An 11,484-nucleotide genomic window follows, 5' to 3' on the forward strand; every position below is an offset into this window, starting at 1 on the left:
CCACAGCACACAAGGACTCAGGGGCTAACAATGAAGGCTACACAAGATTAAACTATAAATAACACATGCAACAGTCAAAAAGCAATTACAATTAATGCAATTTTGTGGGCTCTACCACAGTGCCCGATACAATTTCATCTAGGAAAAATGTGCAAGTGTACTAGGAAACTTATAATGCACAACTGCCCCAGTTGGGGGACGACCGTAGGTAAAAAAAAGACTTGCACCCTTAGTCCTAGACCTGCCTCTACCCTCTGTGCCTGTGGATCATGAGGCAAGTGTCTGAGAGAGAGGATTGAAAGGCAGATCTATCCTCAACACTAAGGCTTGGTCTGCAACGTCAGGAAGAGGCATGAACATATTGGCACTTAATTGACACTAAATGCTGAATAGTCCATTAAGAAACAATAACAATTCTGTAACTAATCCCAAACATAATTCCACAAATTAAATTTCAAGATCCGATATTATAACCCACAAATTGAAAATCCATTTGGCAAAATGAAAATAGAGCTGGTTGTATAGGAAAACTGAATCTGGAGTTGCCCAGTGATGAAGTGTACAAGCACTGGCAAAACAGTAAGCCTCACCTCTGTGACCAATAAGCTTTGCTGATATCTTTTGGTGACGCCATACATCATGAGCACAATTTTTTTTTTTTTTAAAGTGCAATGATGAATCCATGTGATTTTGTAGGGCCATACATGCCTGATGATGTGTGCACACGCTTGCATCATTACACATGTATATGCCTCCAAAATGACACAGGCAATAGTACAAAATTGCTTTTTAAGACAGAGGAGCCTCTCTCCCAATTAAATATTAGGGAAAAAAACTGCTGGGAGTGGGGGCAACTGAGCACCAAGTTTGGAGAAGTAACGTGGAGGGGGCAGGGAGAGGAAAAAAGCAGTATGAGTCAGTGCATCTGGGGGAGCAGATATGAAGCACATAAGCGAAAAAGTAACATGGAGAGTATGCAAGTCTTGTGGAGGAGAGAAGGGCGCATGGTAAAGCTTGCAAACCCGAGGCAGACAGCAATATGGAGTGTGGGATGGATATTTAGCCAGTGTGGGGGAGCTGCCTGGAAACACATGCACTCTCATGGAGTACTTAAGCAAAAAGAATAAGGAGCTACCTAAAAGTGAACAGTGGAAAGATACAATTCAGCCAAGCCAAAGGATGCTGAAGAGGTTATGCTCCAGGGGAGAACAAGCACAAGATGGAACACAATGGACAATGAAAGCCATCAAATAAGCAAGCAAATGAGAGTGGCAATACATCCAAACAAGGGAAAGCAATCGGCAGGCTGTAAACCCACTGTCATTTCTTGGTTAGCTCACAATAAGTATTTTTTCAACTTTAAATAAACTTAAAAGTGGTTGTTATCCCTAGTTGTGGACTTTAAAGTCTTAATGCATAAATGGGGACCCCCTCTAAAGCGAATTTGAGGTCAGGGAGAAGAGGGGAAAAAGCCAAACCTGTAATGAACAACTCCCTCAGGACCTATATTTCTTCTCTATCTAGGCAAACCTATGTACAATATGGCTTAACAGAGGTACAATCATATAAACAAAACCTTACAGAGTAAACGTTATCATTGTTATTTCTTTACTTTTTTGTACATTTTCTGCAAATATCAAATATAGATTCATTTCTTTTCTCTATTTTCTTATTTCTTTTTTTAAAAAAACTTTTCCCAAACATGTAAGAAAATCTGCAGTATTGCCACAAAATACAATTGGACAAATAACCCCCAAATAACGAATCTTTACATATACCAAGACCACACAATACACAAATCATACAAACTCATACTGACTCATACAACATTCACATAGAGACACATCTGAAAAAGAGGGAGACTATAGATTATATCATCTCCACGACCAAGTATGTTCTATATGTTCACCAGGGTCTGAACATTGGGTCGACAAGTGTCGGTGGCATAAAGGGAATGGATCGGCCACCTTCTTCAGGACCTTTTCAGATACCCACAGAAAATCACAAAACACAGGGGGGAAACAACTAGTAGAAATGGCCAATAGACTGCTGGCAGTATGTATTAACATGTCTTATTCTAGTTACCTATCGGTCTAGGCCACTATGATGTAGTGTCCAGTAGAAGAAGACATTGTGTTTACGTAGGGACAGGGTCTCAAAAAGAGCTCAAGTTTCTAAATCGTGGCCGTACACTTATACAGGATAATCCTGTTTTAAAGTGCAAGTAGCTGACAGTAATACCGGATCCAACACTTGTCAACTAGGTGGAGTATCAGTTATTCACTCCTACCGGTGCATAGCCGAGCTCACTCGGAAAGGTCTGGTGTCTCTCAGTAAGCAATCCTCCGATCTGATATCCGGGTCGGACTTTAAAGTCTTGTCAATGTCTTTCACTGCAAGTATTTATCTGGATGTCATCCGGTTTTCTGCCATTTCTTATGCGACTATTAAATACCAGTTGGGCAGCTTGTAGCTTGTTCTCATCTTTACAGTTGGTGAAGCACCCACATTCAGTGCAGCCCTTTTTCTTGCACCTCAACAATCAGATTTCATAATTAGAGTGATGCTGGTTTTAATTTCTGTTCCTGTTCCACACAATGTAAGAGGCCTTTATGGGAGAAAGTGGGAAGTCTATCCTGGCAGAATCAGGCCAGGTGACAGTAGGGTGGAGGCGGACGTGGAGAATATCCACAAGGCTTTTCATTATTGTGGTTATTTCTGAGGTATCATGCCATCTCCAACACCGGCAATCCCTGTCAGTATTTTGTTACTGACTGCACTGAAAATATTCTAAAACTCACGCGGCTGGTGTTCTCCTGGGAACCTTGTCCATCATACGTTCACCACAACAGATATTTAAAACACCTCCCATATTAGGGCTCTTCGTGTTGTGGCAAAGATTCTGGACAAAGGGGCCAAAATCCCCCTCGCAGGCCCCGGAGAGAGGTGCGGGCCGGTATGGACCGTATGATGATGGCGGCAGGTTCAAATTTTCGTGGGTAGGTTTCCCGCAGGTGGAGGGTGATTAGTTGCCAGGGGGGCAGCAGAGCTGCCGGGGCAACTCGCAGGGGCGGCAGGACAGCTTACTAGGCTGTAGATCAGCCTGATGAGCACCTTGCTGCCTGCCTGCCTCTTAGGATTCCCGCTGGATGTTGCCCCCACCGCGAGGAGTCATGTTTTGACTACAAAATGGGTTGCCAATGTGGGGCATCACAGATCTAAGTACAGGCGGATTGAAGATGTTGTTGGTTTTTTAATACCCTGGGGCAGGGGTGATGGTCATTGGTGAAGAGATGGGGTCATCCGCTACTGCAATTGTCCCTGGCCCTAGGGGGAACCCCGTGATACGCCCCATGGGAGTGGGGGGGATGGTGGCTGCGCCAGGGGACAAAGTATGGCCCGGTTGCCCAGGCACATCTCCCCCATTGGCTGCCAGGGGGTGTCCCTTTACTGGGTTGCTCTGGCATGATTCTTTATGGGGTGCCAGCTGCTTTGCTGGCCCTGGCTCCCTCTATCTTGAGGGAGTAGAGAGTTTTCCTTGTAAACGATGCCATTAGGAACCGAGAGGTGGTCAATCATGACTCTTAAGGGAGTGAGAGAATATGCAAGCAGGAAATCAGATGTACTAGTAAAAACTTTGCTGTATTAATTTGTAAAAAAAATTGTAAATATATGGAAATGTTATGCAATATTAAGACAACTGTTGAATTTGTAATGCCGTGTTTATGGAGTGTACTAAATACAAATCTGGTTGTCTGTTGTGGTTTCATATGATGGGTGCAGCCGTAATGTGGTCCTGGTATGGGGAGGGCAATTTCGGTCTGCAGCACACGGGTCTCATGACGGTCCCTCACCTGTGAACCAAAGCGGCCATCTTGGGTGTGAATGGTGACTTGGAGGTATCTGTGGCAGAGATGCTGTATCTCCCATCTAGGATGGTTGACTTTTCACCATCTTTTTACCCTACTACGTACAATGGTAGGGCCCACTGATATTTCAAATTGCCAGGGGTGAGTCGTCCATGCTACTCAGAGAATATTAAAACACAAACGCACACATACACATGCTTGCTCACACAGACATACGCTCAAACGGCTGAAATCGGCCAGCAGCTGTAAAAAAGAAGATTTTGCCCTAAAAACAACACAATGCTGCTGCATTTCAAAGCTTTTATACGAAGTAATCAGTTGGTTCAGGCTAACGAGCAATGTTACTGAAGGGAAACCATTTTGAAAACGTCATCTTTTGGCCATTTTATAAAACGGTGCCAATCGTGCAGGAAAGGGGTTTTGTGTGTGTCACACAAGCGACCATCTTGTCCGATGACTAAACGTTGCGCACTTCCCTAATTGTGGAAATTATGCTCTTTGTGAGACCTATCGGCGTGATCAAAGTTGTCAGCTGCCCGTCCTAATTCGAGCCATTTGTCTCCTCTGATCTCCGGGGGGCGCGGGTTACACTTCCACCCGCTTCTTCCCAATATCCTGTCAGGGCTGCCAGGCCCCCTGTGCCAGGGCTATCGAGTGAGAGGGCCTGGACTGTGTCTGTCCACAGCTCGGCACCCGGAGAGGACGTTCTGCAGAGGACGCGGAGAGGACATTTAGGAAAACAGCTCTCGGGGCCTTATCAGAATGAGACAACACTTAACTTTCACCACCTGGGCAGGGCCTCGGAGAGGAAACGGTCACACTTAATTATTGTCTCTCTTCAGGCCCAGACAACTACTGTTTATTCATACTCCCAGCTGAAATTGAACCGGGAGGAAAGGGCTATTTTAGTCCGCCCTCCGAGTGCCTTCCACCCACCTCCCTTCTGTGAGTAATGTACTTCCTGTTTCTGCTCCTACCACAAGAAGCGGCCTTCCCAGATGCTTAGTATTAGGTCAAATTGGAAAGGTGGCCATCATGGCCTCCGCGCAACGCTTTGAACTCTACTGACTGCAAGCTATATTTGTAAATTCAGGATATCCTATCCCTCTGATGCCGGGTCTTCCAGTTTGCCTCGCTTGCGGTCTCACCAGTTTACGTTTTCCAGTTTGCCTCCACACACAAAGATCATGCACAAGACCACTGTAATTATTGTGCAACTTCCGTAAAAAGGGTCCACAAAAAAATTGCCTACATGGTCTTATAACATGCGGCCAAGCAAAAACAACAAGTTTACGTAATACATTTTCTCTGGACAAACTGTACTTTTCCACGAGGGCAAAAATGAACTGTATCGAGAGTGCCCCGTAAACACCAAGAGGGAGGTGTAATTTCAACTTTAAATGGAAACAATGCGGCGATGTGATGCTGCCATTCATTTTTTTGACTCTGCTAATATACAGGGAAAAACGGTAGTATGAAGGAGCCTGTGCTTGGAGTGCCTTTTACAAATGCAAAAAAACAATCAAAGATTGTGACTGAAAATAGAGTATTCAATTTTCATAATCTTTACACTGCTGGTGTCCCTTTTTTCTGCGTAACCCTTGAGTCACATTTTATGTGTACTCCTCACATTCCTCTTTATTGTTCACTGCTTTTTTCCTTTCAACGTTTCTTATCTCCCTTCTCTGTCCAGTCCCCGACCCAGCCCTTTTCCTCTTGTTTTTAAATCCTATATAGGCCATTTGCTGCAAATAAAGTTTCTAGAAACGTTGTAATCATTATCTCAATGTTGTATATTGACATTTAACCACACACAACACTGATTGTAAAGCTTGAAGTTCAAGAACATTGAGGGGAAACATTACATTATAGGCAGATGGCTTCCACCCCATGACTTTGTCTCCGCCCCGTTTTGGTAATATGGCTTCATATTGAGTAAACAGCCCTACTCCGTTTCCCTATAAACTCACACTTCTAACAACACTCATATTCCCAATAACTCCATCCTCTCCCTTTGCTACACCATGAGCAAGGCCGCCATCTCTAACTGCCACTAAATGCTAATTATTGCCATTACAACCACCTAAAACAATAAGCTAGCTCCTAGAACAAGTGGAAATGTCTGCGTTTAGCAACAATGTTAAATTAATCTACAATGTATACAAATGAGAAGAGAAATTAGCTGACATGTAAAGTTTTAGAAACTCATATTATTGCTTTGTGACAAATATTTCGAATACCTCAATTTTTTTTATTACACTTATTTTTGTTTTTATTTTTTATTTCAATTTCACGTTAATTCAACAATTAGTTGTTAGGTAGATTTAAATTATTATCATCATTTTGACTTCTTTATTTAATTTTTAGTACTTGTCTATAGACCACTTTACCTGTCTGCTATCGAAAAGACCAAATATGTACAATATCAATATTTAGAGTAGGCTTTGGACGAGCCTTTTGCTTAAAATTGATTGACATTCTTGTCAATCTCACTTCCTTGCTTCTTATTCAGCACCTTTATTTCTTCGTCTTGTGTTTGTTCTTCCCCGGGGGCATAGCTGTTTATATTGTTTCTGGCTGGATGAGGTGTAACCTCCCACTCCTTGGAATCAGGAAACGACTTTTTACTTTTTTCTATTCAGAACTCCATGCAATTGCATGGGCTTTTATCATCCCTCTCCTGTGTGTGCATATTTTGTTTCATTTCCCCTTGTGCTTCCATCTACGTTCTCTGTTAATGTCCTAGCACTCGATGTTCTTCCAAAGCTTTTTGTCACCCCACTAGCTCCTCATTTGATATGCAACTACTGCCCCTCTTCTATTCTTTTTGTCACCCCCACCTGTTCTTCCATTGCTTTGCTACCTTTTGTCACTCCTCTGTTGCTTCTCATCACCGTCACTCCCAAATCTTCACCATTGCTTCCCCACTTTCCTGATTTTTAGTTTTCTTTCAATTTTTATTTTTTCAAGGGCCGGCAGCTACACACTGCTACTGGGCAGCTTGCTCCTTTTTCCTTACTCTCCCACACTTCCTTTTTTAGGTCTCGCCTGTCAATGCGCATGCGCATTGAGCAGAGCGAGACTATAGGGCTTTAAACAAAGTTTACCTAACTGCGGCGATTTGGTGCTGTGCCCGTGGCTTTTAGGTCAATGCGCTTGCGCATTGACCTAAAATGCGCGTGCACATCACCAAATCGCCGTCTGTTCCCTCAGCCGCATTCCTCCCACACCTTTTGAAGTGAAGCTTAGCTTCACTTCAAAGGCCCCGGCTGCTTCACACCCACATGCCGCTCTACCCACTCCGCCCCCTCCCCTGCCCGCCGTGTCGCATTTCTCCTCCCCCCTCCCCTTCTCTGCCTTCTCTCCGTCTTGTTTTTTTTTTACCCGCTCCGCCCCCTCCCCTGCCCGCCGTGTAGCATTTCTCCTCCCCCCTCCCCACAGCAATGCCCTCCGCCGTCTCTCGTGTTTCTTTTGACTCGTTTTCGTTAGGGTTGGTGCTGTCTTTTCCTGCTGCTTCACACCACCTTTTGCAACAATACTTGTGTCTTGATTTGGGATTTTATCTTTTTACACCGAGTTGCAATAGGTTCGTGGTGAATTCACATGTTATATTGTTCAGCAAAGTGTATTATTATTATTCCAATCTGTAAAGTTGCAAAACAACCCCCAGTAAGAAACGTGAAACTGTAACTCGGGTCAAGAACTGCATCTCCGTCATTACCGCATGCTTTCATGCTTCACCGTGTCACTGATTAAGGTAAATCAGCAGTTAGCTGTATCTTTGAATTTGGAGCAAAATGTCATTGGCAAACCTCTATTTTTTTTATTAGACTGCATCATCTAAAGAGCTCCTATGCAGAGCGAATAATCATGTTATGCCGCCTCTCCCGATACTAATTTACTGGAAGTTTCTACTAGACAGCTTTGACTAGCTATCCCAGCTGATACAATGTCAATCAGAAAACTGAGCGAGTCACGGATTTTAATCATAACTATTTTTATAACCCTTTTAACAAGACACGGTTTTATGGGCAACTCAACATTTCATATAAAAAACATAGGAGATTAAATTCCTGCTGCTTCACACCCTCATCGTCTACACACACACCTACAAGCATTCCTCCAAGTTGTCTCTCTCTTCAATCATGTGTGTTGTATCCTGCACGAGCGCCGCGTCAGCTGTGACCCCGCTCTGTGCATGTGGACGCTGTGAATGTCCCTGCGTGTGCGCTCCACTCGTGTCTTTCTATGCAGGCTGCCTTCTGCTGTGTGCATGCGTCTGCTGTACTCGCAGACTGTATGGGTGCCTATTTGTGACTATGCCCGCAGGCGTGCGCCATGTTTTGTATACTCTAAGTGTGTGTTCTCTAAAGGAATGCATTTACTGTTGTAGGCACAGTTTGTGTGTACATTCACTTCGTCATCTGCTATGTAGGTATACCTTATGCACGCTGTGTGCGTGAGCCTTCTGCGATTGCCGTACGTGCAGCCTCCTGTGTGTGTTTGCGCCGTCTGCTCTGTCTGTCTCACCCTCAACCCCTCACCCTCACCCTCACTCACCCTCAACCCCTCACCCTCACCCTCACTCACCCTCAACCCCTCACTCACCCTCAACCCCTCACCCTCACTCACCCTCACCCTCCCTCAACCCCTCACCCTCACTCACCCTCAACCCCTCACCCTCACTCACCCTCACTCACACTCACCCTCACTCACCCTCAACCCCTCACCCTCACTCACCCTCACCCTCACTCACCCTCAACCCCTCACCCTCACTCACCCTCACCCTCACTCACCCTCACTCACCCTCACCCTCACTCACCCTCAACCCCTCACCCTCACTCACCCTCACCCTCACTCACCCTCAACCCCTCAACCCCACCCTCACTCACCCTCACCCTCACTCACCCTCAACCCCTCACCCTCACTCACCCTCAACCCCTCACCCTCACTCACCCTCAACCCCTCACCCTCACTCACCCTCACCCTCACTCACCCTTAACCCCTCACCCTCAACCCCTCACCCTCACTCACCCTCACCCTCACTCACCCTCAACCCCTCACCCTCAACCCCTCACCGTCACTCACCCTCACTCACCCTCACCCTCACTCACCCTCACCCTCACTCACCCTCACCCTCACTCACCCTCACCCACCCTCACCCTCACTCACCCTCACCCTCACTCACCCTCACCCTCACCCTCACTCACCCTCACCCTCACTCACCCTCACTCACCCTCACTCACCCTCACCCACCCTCACTCACCCTCACTCACCCTCACTCACCCTCACTCACCCTCAACCCCTCACCCTCACTCACCCTCACTCACCCTCACCCTCACTCACCCTCACTCACCCTCACTCACCCTCACTCACCCTCAACCCCTCACCCTCACCCTCACTCACCCTCAACCCCTCACCCTCACTCACCCTCAACCCCTCACCCTCAACCCCTCACCCTCACCCTCACTCACCCTCAACCCCTCACCCTCAACCCCTCACTCACCCTCACTCTCACTCACCCTCACTCACCCTCACTCACCCTCAACCCCTCACCCTCACTCACCCTCACCCTCACTCACCCTCACCCTCACCCTCACTCACCCTCACCCTCACTCACCCTCAACCCCTCACCCTCAACCCCTCACCCTCACTCACCCTCAACCCCTCACCCTCAACCCCTCACCCACCCTCACCCTCACTCACCCTCAACCCCTCACCCTCACTCACCCTCAACCCCTCACCCTCACTCACCCTCACTCACCCTCACTCACCCTCACCCTCACTCACCCTCACCCACCCTCACCCTCACTCACCCTCACCCTCACTCACCCTCACCCTCACTCACCCTCACTCACCCTCACCCTCACTCACCCTCACCCTCACTCACCCTCACTCACCCTCACTCACCCTCACCCACCCTCACTCACCCTCACCCACCCTCACTCACCCTCACCCTAACTCACCCTCACTCACCCTCAACCCCTCACCCTCACTCACCCTCACTCACCCTCAACCCCTCACCCTCACCCTCACTCACCCTCAACCCCTCACCCTCACTCACCCTCAACCCCCACTCACCCTCAACCCCCACTCACCCTCAACCCCTCACTCACCCTCAACCCCTCACTCACCCTCACTCTCACTCACCCTCAACCCCTCACCCTCACTCACCCTCAACCCCTCACCCTCACTCACCCTCACCCTCACTCACCCTCAACCCCTCACCCTCACTCACCCTCACCCTCAACCCCTCGCCCTCACTCACCCTCAACCCCTCACCCTCACCCTCACTCACCCTCAACCCCTCACCCTCACTCACCCTCACCCTCACTCACCCTCAACCCCTCACCCTCAACCCCTCACCCTCACTCACCCTCACCCTCACTCACCCTCAACCCCTCACCCTCACTCACCCTCAACCCCTCACCCTCACTCACCCTCACAACACATATTGTGTTACAATAGGTGTCACATTTGCGAAAGATAAAACTATTGCCATTGTAAATAACAAAGCTATTAATTTCGCTATTTTCAAAACAAGCACATAAATAAAAAATGTGTCCTTTACAATACCAATAGCTCAAACTTTCCTAATGCGAGACCTATTGCATTGCTGTGCTTCTCTCCCCTGCTGCACTCTCCTGCTCTCTAGAGATGCGGCCTAACGACCAGAGCTGCCATCTAAGTGACGTAAATACAAAACATGTTGCATTCCAAATGCTATAGGTGTCACATTCGCGAAAGTTATAACTATTGGCATTGTAAATGACAAAGCCATCAATTTAGCAATTTTAAAAACCAACAAATAAATAAAATATGTCATTTACAAGACCAATAACTACAACTTTTCTAATGCGAGACCTATTGCATTTCCAATGCTTGTTTAAATTTGATTTGCCTAAAAAACGCCCATTGGCCTTCTTGGAAGGGTAAATTAAAACTTATTTTAAAAAAAGCTAAAATTGGCATTGGTGCATTTTTGTGCATACGCATTCTTGATATGCCTAGAAAGGCATTTCAAAATAGCCACCCATGCCACGATGGTGGCCATTAGGGAATGGGATTTTCTCATAGAAACAAAACATTTCAAGATGGCTGTTGCCGCGCCCACATGCAACAAATATTTAAAAGAATATGTTTCACTCTTGCACTGTGCTTTACAAACGAGCAATGGCAAAAATAATTGTTTATTGTTTGCATTGCAAATTATAGACTTCTTAGATTTGCCATAGCTTGTTAAGCATTTATATTTTGTGCACAACATTTTGCTTCTTACCGTAAACAATATAATGTTATTTATTTTATGTCACATGTGCTTATAAGTCACCTATCATTTAAAAAAAATGTTTCCACTATTTCACTGGACTTTACAAAAAAGCATTGGCAACGCCAATTGCTTATCGTTTGCATTGCAAAAGCAAGACTTACTGGATTTGCCAGAGCTTGTTAAGCATTAATATTGTGGGCACAACATTTTGCTTCATACCGTAAACAATGTTATGTTATTTATTTTATGTCACGTGTGCTTATAAGTCAGCTATCATGGCACCAAAATGGACTCTGAACCAATCTGCAGCCAAGGGAATGTGTTGTGTCCTGGCACTGGAAGGAA

This window comes from Lissotriton helveticus, chromosome 6, assembly GCF_964261635.1.
Source record: "Lissotriton helveticus chromosome 6, aLisHel1.1, whole genome shotgun sequence".
NCBI classification, from domain to species: Eukaryota; Metazoa; Chordata; class Amphibia; order Caudata; family Salamandridae; genus Lissotriton; species Lissotriton helveticus.